The following is a 10,168-nucleotide window of genomic DNA, read 5'->3' on the forward strand; positions in this document are numbered from 1 at the left end:
ACACAGTAATTAGTTTCACTTCTCTCTCCTTGCCCACTTATCAGAAAACCCCACCCCTCCTAGTTATCTCCTGACTCTACAGGCTCTGTGAAACCTGATATCACAGTGACTCAGCAGACCTTCTAGTGAGCAGATATCAACACTTTGGCTTCTCAGGCACATTGCGCCTGATTTCAACACAAATTGAAAGGTTAGTATTTTCTTTTTTTAGTCATCACGATTGTGTATTTAGCTTGTTTTATGAAGGATTAATGCTAAGTTAGTGCACATAAGTACTGTTTTCTTAGACAAAAGGAGGGTGGCTTCTAAGGCACATTGCGCCCTAACACATACTCTTTCTCTCTTGCTTCAGATTTTCTGCTGCAATGGCCAGAAAACAGTATGATTCATCTAAACCCCTTCATTTAGAAGAAATGAAGATTTTTTTGTTAGAAGATGATGAGGAAGAACCAGCAGTAACTGAGGATTTAGAGGAATCTAGTGACATTTCATCTGAAGATGAGGTAGCAGAATGTAACACTGATTCTGGAACAGAGCAGGATGGTGATGACACTGATACAGAGGAAACAGACACAGATCTAGCTTATTATTTGGGCAAAGATAAAAATACAAAGGACGTCCCAAGGACGTTCCAGAACAAACACCGACTCTACCACCTTCTAAAAGACGCTGTTGTACTACCTGCTCATTTGTATCTGGTTTCAGAAGGCTTTCTAGATATGACTGCAAAATATGTAAAGAATCAATCTGCCTTTCCCATGCAACTTTCGTCTGCCAGCCTTGCTTTTCTAAGTGTACCTGTGCTGCTTCTGCTGCAATTGAAACCACTGAAGATGAGTAGAAAATAATTAAGTAACATCTAAGTGCAATATCCTTTAAGTTTTTTTCCATAATTTTATATTTAAGCAATAGTTAAGTAAAGATAACTGGAGCCTATTTGGCGGTACTACCGAAAAGTGGTACTTTTAGTTTTAATAAGTTTATGGTTAATAAATGTTTTTTTTGCATCTGATTTGGTGTAATCTCTTTTAATACATTCCTATGAAGGTCACTGACTACTTCTATAGTCCTGAAATTGAAATATGTAGCTACTATAGGTGGTTTTCTGACCTGTGCTTGTCAGGCACATTGCGCATGAACTGAGGAGAATCTATATTGCGCCTGACGGAGGGTTAAATAAAATTATCTTCATGTGTTCTTTGTATCAGCTCAATTTTTGAAACAAATTTATTTTTGTTAGGAATTTATAAGGGTTAAATTTGACCAGCAATTTCTCATGTTTCCAAAAAAAATTTCGAAATAAAACACTTTTTTATGAGCCACATTACATTTGAGGGATCTATATAACAGAAAATACCCCAAAAGTGACATCATTCTAAAAACTGCACCTCTCAATATGCTTAAAACCACAATCAAGAAGTTTATTAATCCTTCAGGCGCCTCACAGGAATTTTTGTAATAGGAAAAAAAAATTAACTTTTTTCACAGAAAATGTACTTTAGAACCATTTTTTTATTTTCACAAGGGTAACAGCCAGGAAAACTTGGACCATTCAATTTGTTGTGCAATTTCTCCTGTGCATTCCGATACCCCATACATGGAGTAAAACCACTGCAGTCATCGGAATGGAAGTGTCATTTCACTATTTTGGTGCAAAATTTGCTGGAATAATTAGCGGACGCCATGTTCCATTTGGAGAGCCCCTGATGTGCCTAAACAGTAGAAGTACCCTACAGTTGACTATTTTGGAAACTAGACCCTTCAATAAATGCATTTAGATGTGTGGTGAGTAGAGTTGAGCAAAAAGGTAGGTCAAATTGAAAAATAGCCGACTTTGGCTAAAGTCGGGTTTTGCCGATCGAAACCCGATCATAGTGTGAGGTCGGCCATGAGGACGCCGATCAGAGCGCCAAAGTCGCATTTCAAATAATGCTTCCAGCGCCGTTTCTCAGCCAATGATGGAGGACGCACACTGTGGGCAATGCGATGACATGTGCAGCGGCAACCACCATCTTAGAGAAGGGCATGTCAGCGTCGGGATTTCTTTTCTAGTCACCAACCTCGGGTAAAGCTCACTTAGAGCTTCTCTTACCTAGGATCCTAGGAGTGGAGGAATTAAAAGAGAGACACAGGTTGCTTGTCTTTCAAGTTAATCTCCTTTATTGGGAGGGTCAGGGTAGATCTTTTATAGTAAACCAGAAAGAGGAAATGAACAAATATGGATACTTCCGTAATGTTGTGTAACAATTCAAAATGGTGGATAACTTGGCAAAAACAATAGTTATATAACAGAAATGTCAAAGTATATTATGTGTTAGAAGATATATTTAATTGGAGGTGACAGGAGTTTTTGGCATTTCCCTTTTATTAATCTAACAATTCGTGGAACTCCATCCTGCTAGTGTGTTTTGGCCAGAAACTGGATTTGGCATCAACATATTTAGACATTTATGATGAGAGAGATTTGGAACTGACCACTGGCAGAATTATCCTATCACGTAGACAGATGATAACAATTAAAATGATGTCATGGGTAATAAGTTGTTTTTTTTCAGTGAGTTTAGAAAACTAGGATTAACCATTTCTTTGACAACTCCCCTCTTTTTATTATCTGTCTACCTTTACCTCTATCTCACCTTGCCTTTATCCGAGGCCTGCAAGATAACCCTACTTCACAAAATACACGGCTTGTCCTATGTATATCATGGGATACCAGTCCTTCTGTGTATCCATTCAGATTATACCTGTGAATCAGACCTCCTTTCCCTATTTCTCTTTTACTTATTGCCCTATCTCAGAGGAATACAGATTTTATTGAGGGGAGTTTATGTCTGTTTTGTGTGTAACATGTTAATAAGTAAATTCATAATTACTGTAATACATTATAACATATATTTTTATATCTTTATTCATTAGTAAATGTTAATCATTTAAAGTCCATAGTGTATGTAATCTTCATCATGGTAGTTCTTTGTAGAGCCTTTGTCTTTGCTCAAACCAGCGGGGTTTTCCACAATGCATACAATCAGCCAGGTTTACTGAAGTTTGCTTGTTGCAGAATATACATTCACGCTGAACAGTGGTTATGAAGGTAGTCATCACTTGAATTTGCTTTATATCAGAGTCAGTATTGATTCTAGCTTTATGTTTACCTGGAAAATATTTACAATTAGAGCCAAGAATTTTCTTTATGAGTAAAACAAACATTCTTATCATTACTGCAATAACCAATATCACAAAAACTGCTTGAATTAGAAAATGAATTATTCCTGATATCCATCCGCCTATTCCTTTAAACAAATTCAAAGGATTTAACCATGCGAGCCATTCAGGGAGGGGCAGGTCCTCCAGGGAATTAACCTTCCGTATTCCTTCCTTTATCAGCCTAGCTTGTTCTATGTCATGAGTGACTCTCATCAGTCCAGATGGATCGATATAGTGAGAGCAGGCAGGTCCAACTACCTGACAGAATCCCCCTTGAGATGCTGTAAGATAGTCAAGCACCATAGAGTGTTGGTTAGTTATAACAATGAACTGTCTCATATAAGCAGATTCTATATTGATGGCGTCACATAAATACTCAGTTACATTATCAAAGATATCACCCAATTCTTCTATCATCTGAGCATTTCTTAGAGTTCCGAACATAATTCCCAAAGGACCAGTGAGAACCATCCCAGTTTTAAGATACCATGGAGTGTGCATTAAATGCTTGGGTGGCTATGGAGAGGGTGCACTACGCTTTGCTATCATGTGATCAGGGACATTTTTATAAGGGAAATCATTCTCATTCCATACCCAGGTGACTGGCTCTAATCTAGCCAGTGCACATGCACCTTCAGCTCCTTTAGGAATCCTCCTATATGCATTACTCCCACATACTATGTTTATAAACTTAAATTCATTAAGGAAAGCTATTGCTATTGGAACCAACCGGGTAGTGTCAGTGTAAAGACACCAAGAGTCGTCTAAATCTGTAGTGACTGCCCTATAATATCATAATGTCTGACATTCTGGTTCAGTATTTATACTCATCTCAGCAGCTCCATCTCCATACTGACCTTCTCTAGTTTCTTCATCTACATGAACTGCCTCTCTCTCTGTCAATGGAGTTACAAAATATTGCATAGTTTTTGCAGCAATTGGGGCATGTGAACAAATCCAGCAATTGGATAGATTTCTGACCTGTGCAATATAGTTATGGTACTGGATAAATTTATTAGCCCACCGTTTTGACACATCACTATCCCATGGTTTGAAGGCATCAATTTTTTTTTTTTTTTAACATTGAATAATCACAGTGAAAAGCAAGAATAGATAGCATTTCCAAAATTCCATTCTTTTAATTCTTGTAGAATTTCTTGCAGTAAGACGTGTGAATCCAGGCAGACTTTCCTTCCAGCTTAACAGATGTGGGCATGATCAGCTGGACTTGGTAGGGTCCTTCAAAGTGAGGATCTAGACTTTTCCTCAGGTGCTTTTGCGCTACCACCCAATCTCCAGGCTTAAGGTCATGCGAGCCTGATAAGGAGGACGGTTCTGGAAGGGAACTGAAAACACGCGTATGAATTTGCTGCAACACCTGTTGTAATACGCCCACATAGGCCGTCATATTTGAATGAGAGGCCTGCATCTGCTGGGGAAAGTACAATCCTGTCTTGGGAGGGCTCCCAAACAATACATCATATGGACTTAAACTTGTCTTTCGGTTGGGAGTTACCCTAACAGTGTACAATGCAATGGGAAGACACTCAGTCCATGGTTTACCTGTTTCTGCCATTGCTTTCTGAATTTTCAATTTCAGTGTACCATTTAACCTTTCCACCCTGCCACTGCTCTGCGGATGATAGGGAGTGGGAAATGATTGCTCCATTCCTAAGGCTCGGGTGATCCCCTGGCACACCTGTGAAGTAAAGTGACTACCTCGTTCACTTTCAATTACCTCTGGCATTCCAAATCTGCAAACAACTTCTGAAAATAGCTTTTTAACTACAGTGCGTGCATTTGCAATTGGAGAAAAGATCTACACATACCAGCGTACATTCATAGTTGCCTACCCTTGGAAGCTGAATGAAATCAATCTGCAGTCGCTGAAAAGGGTACAATGGCCTGGGGGTGCACTTTGGTGGCACCTTCACCGTTTTTCCCACATTATGGCATGCGCAGATTACACATCCCTGTACGAATTTTGCAGCAGCATAATGGAACCCTGGTGCGACCCAACTTGCTTTTACCTGGCTTACCATTCCATCCTTGGATTGGCGTGTTAATCCGTGGGAGAGGGAGCATACCATAGGGAACAGCACCCTAGGCAAGCAATACCTACCATCCGCTCTCCACAATCCATCTTCTTCCTTCGCACCTGTGTGCCTTTGCCATTCTTCCTTTTCTGGTGCAGAGGCCTGTTCTTGCAGGCTCTGGAGTAATTGAAGATCCACCTCCCCCGACACCTATACAGTGTATGTTCCTGCGGGAAGAGGGAATAAAGCAGCAGCCTTGGCTGCAATATCAGCTCGGTTATTACCTTCAGCCTCCTTAGTGCGCTCCTTAGTGTGAGCTTGCACTTTCACTATAGCAACTTTCTTTAGGCAGCTCCAATGCTCTGAGAAGCTGGGCCACCAATTCTGCATTTTTAATGGGCTTACCAGAGGAACCAACAAACTTTCTGCTCTTCCATATGGGACCATAATCATGGCAGATGCCAAATGCATAGCGGCTATCTGTAAAAGTATTTTCTGTCAAATGTTCAGCGATTACACACACCTCAGCGAGTGCTTTCTTTTTAGCTTCTCGAGTAGACATCCTAGAAGGCAAAGCTTTACTTTGTACTACCTTATATTGATCAACTATTGAATAAATAACCTGTATAAGGTACTTCATTTTGGTAAACCTATGACATATCTACATAAAATTCTTGATCTACATTAGGGATTGGTGGATTGGTGTCTCTTGCACATTGGCAAGTAGCCATGTTAAAAATACAGTATACCCTTAGCATGTCCCCCCATTCATGACAGTGCAAATGGAAGTGGAGGTCATAATTTGGGATTCCTAGAGCCGAGGCTGAGAGAATGGTTTCCTTCAGGTCCTTGAACCCCTCTTTTGCTTCCGGGGTCAGCTGGTATGACTTTTCTACAGAAGCTGGTCAGCCCCAGGAATATACTCAGTGGCAGATGGAAGTGAGCTCCATTGCTTGGCTTATGGCTTTTTTTACTTATATATTATAGTACGGCTCACCCCGTATCAATTAAATATTTCATTTGTTTCCCAGGAGGACATTTTAATTATGTCATAATGATTGGACCATCCCGTGGGGAAACCATTATTCTTGTTTACACTTCTCTGGATTTGTTATCCCATCTTTTCTTTTCTTCTCTCTCTACTGTTACCCTGTGATGTATACCTATACCTGCCACCTGAACCACAGTTTTCACAGCATTCACTATTGCATTATTAAATGCATCCGGAGTTATATTCACCATAACAGGAATTGCCTTCTGCTGTTTCTTTACTTTCCTATTGTTAATCTGGTCCTCTATCCCCTAAACATGGGAAGGGATTGTATATACATTCTGACCGTACTCTCATCACTTCTGTTCTCAGATCTTCCTTCAATCCTATCAGTAACATATTTTTACAAATCTAGCTTCTCTGGGGTTCTCTGCAAGTGTAATGTAAAATGTTTCCTCATTTTCTCCCCTCCGTAGGAACTGCTTGGGGCTGTTCCTTACCGGAGTGGAGAAACTGTCTGTGAACCCCTGTGGCAACCCAAGGGTAATAAGTATAGAGGAGAAGCATCATATACAAGTCAGCTAGTTTGCATCTTCGGAGACATGAGGATCAGTCCTCCCCCCGTGTTTGGCACCTATGGGACCCCTGGCTGTTGGTATATCACCAGGGTCTACCAGAGATGGGGTGTATAGAATTATACAGATGTTAAGGCTGCAGAAATCTCCTGTCAGCACATAACTTCGCTCTCTGGGCTGCTTAAGGGGGGATGGTCTCATCCCCTCCGCTACTACAGGGGCGGAGGGAGCTGTGGAAACAGACTGATCTTGGGAAGGGGGAGCAGCCTGTGTGTGGAGACGCTGCACATTGCCTAACATACATTCTCTCTTTCTAACATCATCACACTTAGTATTAACTTCATCATTCATCATAACTTCTTAGTAATAAAACAGACCATATCATTCAGAGGTTCTGATCCATGCTGCAACTTGCACACCATAATCATATTTTCCAATCCATACAGCATGCTCCTTACTTAAACACTCGTATCTCTCAGCATCCAAAAATCCATTCCTTGGCACTTCTGCCTTTTCAAGAATTGTCAGCGGTATCGTTAACTGCTTCATAATCCTGCAGGTCCTTTATCTTATATCTCGGATCCGTAGTCTGTCTTGACCTGGTGTGCCCAGCACCCATAACAGCTGTCAAAGGTAGCGACCCCTGTCTTCAGCCCCGTTATGTACCTAGTGTGCCTAGCACCCATAACAGCTGTCAAAGGTAGCGACCCCTATCTTCAGCCCTGTTATGTATTAGTGGGATCCCACTGGTCTACCTACAATAGCCAGCAATCCCACTATCAAAGCAATAACCTAAACCGCAGCTCTCTGTCCTGTCCTAATGCTGATACATACTCTCCCAAACAATTAGACAGATTACTGTCAGCAACACAGTTCCAAACACAAGCGCTATATACTCCTCATACAGCAGAATCAGAACCTGAATTCTCGCTAGACTCTGAGCATGCCAAATCTATTCCTGAATCTGTTTTAAAGAAATCAAAATAATAATCATGTGAAACTATATCTTGCCACCTTGGCATGTACCATCTAGTCTCTAAGATGTATGACCAACTTTTTACATAACAAGAGAATACTCTATACAACTTATTTGCTCTCCTGTACTGATGGGGAACAACTGGCGTCAAATGTATTCTTTCCAGAAACCAATCAGACCTTAATCTTCTCACTGTTTTTCGAATAATAGTAACCGAACACAAACAATTTTCACACGACATGTAACACGTACACTTCACAGACTAGTATTCATCTCAAAGTGTCTCAAAGCCACCAGGCAATAACTGGCTCCTGCACTTCCAAATCTTTACAATATCTCTGCTATCTCATAATTGACCGGGGTATCTCGAGGCACTCTAAAATGAATACTTATAGTCAATATATATATTCTCACAGGTCCGAGCCACGTTATGCCTGCCCACCAGCCAACTCCTCCAGTAATCTTTTCCTCAGACTTCCAATAACGTGGGGTTTTCAGATTCACACCAACTGATCAACCAATTCTTATCCTTTTACTACTTACCAACTGGATTCTGTCCCTTGTAGGACTGCAACTACTGGTAACATTTGAGCCACTAAGAGAGATTTCGGTACTCTTACTCAAAGGGGCGGAGGGAGCTGCGGACACAGACTGTCACTGTAAAGGAGGGGCTGCTGCTCGTCCCTGCGTTATTTGATTTCTCCCTCTCCTATTCTGGGTGAACTCCCTTTCATCATCAGTATTAAAATATGGATCATGCTGCTCAGCTGTTCTCATCCATGGGGCCACTTGCTCCTCATAACCATGTTTCTTAATCCATTTATCATGTTCTCTGCTAAATCGCTTCCATCTCTCAACAGCGCAGCTTAGTGCTCCACAACACAGATATAGCAACATATCAGGACAGCATTATCAGTACTACTTATCAATTAACATTTGACAAGGCATCAACAAACAATAGAAGAATAAAAGTTAGAACAAACATAAACCAAGTATAGCAAAGCAGGATCAAGACAATTTGATTGCAATATTTTCAATATTAACAAACACTGATATCATTACAAACAGAAAGACAGGAACCTTTATTACAGATACAGACAAAACAAATGGAAAATCATCGCACTTCATCCTGAAACAAAACAATTGTTAACAGCACTTTTGGTCTATTGCCCGGTCTTTGCTTTGCAACAACAATTAAGCACACAATATTAGAATGTTAAGATGGTTAGTATTTTTAGACAGATGAACAAGTGCAAATATGCAACAACAGACAAAAACACACAAGCAAAATAGATTAAAGCAAAGAGACAAAAATAAAATAAATCTAACTCTTTTAAATTTTGTTACCCGAGGGGATTCCCATTCAAAGATCCAGACAGACTGACCTACCTACCTTGTCTGAGGGAGACAAGAAAGGATGCGAGCAAAAATGTTCACTTACCCGGGTCCTCTTTCTTCTCTCCCTCCGACAAAAGCAAGGCAATCTTTTTCAGTCCAAATCGATAGTTAAAGGGGAATGCAATCCCGCTGTGGGCCTCCAAGTTGTCAGCGTCGGGATTTCTTTTCTAGTCACCAACCTCGGGTAAAGCTCACTTAGAGCTTCTCTTACCTAGGATCCTAGGAGTGGAGGAATTAAAAGAGAGACACAGGTTGCTTGTCTTTCAAGTTAATCTCCTTTATTGGGAGGGTCAGGGTAGATCTTTTATAGTAAACCAGAAAGAGGAAATGAACAAATATGGATACTTCCGTAATGTTGTGTAACAATTCAAAATGGTGGATAACTTGGCAAAAACAATAGTTATATAACAGAAATGTCAAAGTATATTATGTGTTAGAAGATATATTTAATTGGAGGTGACAGGAGTTTTTGGCATTTCCCTTTTATTAATCTAACAATTCGTGGAACTCCATCCTGCTAGTGTGTTTTGGCCAGAAACTGGATTTGGCATCAACATATTTAGACATTTATGATGAGAGAGATTTGGAACTGACCACTGGCAGAATTATCCTATCACGTAGACAGATGATAACAATTAAAATGATGTCATGGGTAATAAGTTGTTTTTTTTCAGTGAGTTTAGAAAACTAGGATTAACCATTTCTTTGACAGGCATAAAAGTGATTGGCTGGCTTTGTGTGGCATCTCAGTGGGTATAAAAGGCTGTGACCGCTGACCGCCATCTTACTTCTGTCGATCTTAGCATTGGAAGAGGTTGCTGCTGATGATTCTGAATAAGGGAGAGCGTTAGGCAGGGAAGAAGAAAAAAACTGCTTCTGCTGATAGCGCTTTTCACTGTACAGTTAGTGTGCAGTAAAAGGGGAGGATTTTTGCTTTTGTGCAGCAGCGCTGGTGGTGATTAGGCTGCCCTTTAAGACTACCTGCATT

At 40.5% G+C, this 10,168-nt stretch overlaps 1 long non-coding RNA gene across 1 annotated transcript; it reads right to left on the reverse strand.

Annotated features, from left to right (window-relative positions):
- Positions 1-2,137: 2,137 nt before the first annotated feature.
- On the reverse strand, positions 2,138-9,885 carry LOC141088665 (uncharacterized). The gene is made up of 2 exons (XR_012232015.1): positions 8,326-9,885; positions 2,138-4,550 (listed from the first exon to the last, which is right to left on the reverse strand). It is a non-coding gene; the product is annotated as an uncharacterized lncRNA (long non-coding RNA).
- Positions 9,886-10,168: the final 283 nt, after the last annotated feature.

The sequence above is a fragment of the Dendrobates tinctorius genome, unplaced genomic scaffold (genome assembly GCF_039654945.1).
Source record: "Dendrobates tinctorius isolate UK_male_01 unplaced genomic scaffold, ASM3965494v1 ptg000040l, whole genome shotgun sequence".
Taxonomy (NCBI): domain Eukaryota; kingdom Metazoa; phylum Chordata; class Amphibia; order Anura; family Dendrobatidae; genus Dendrobates; species Dendrobates tinctorius.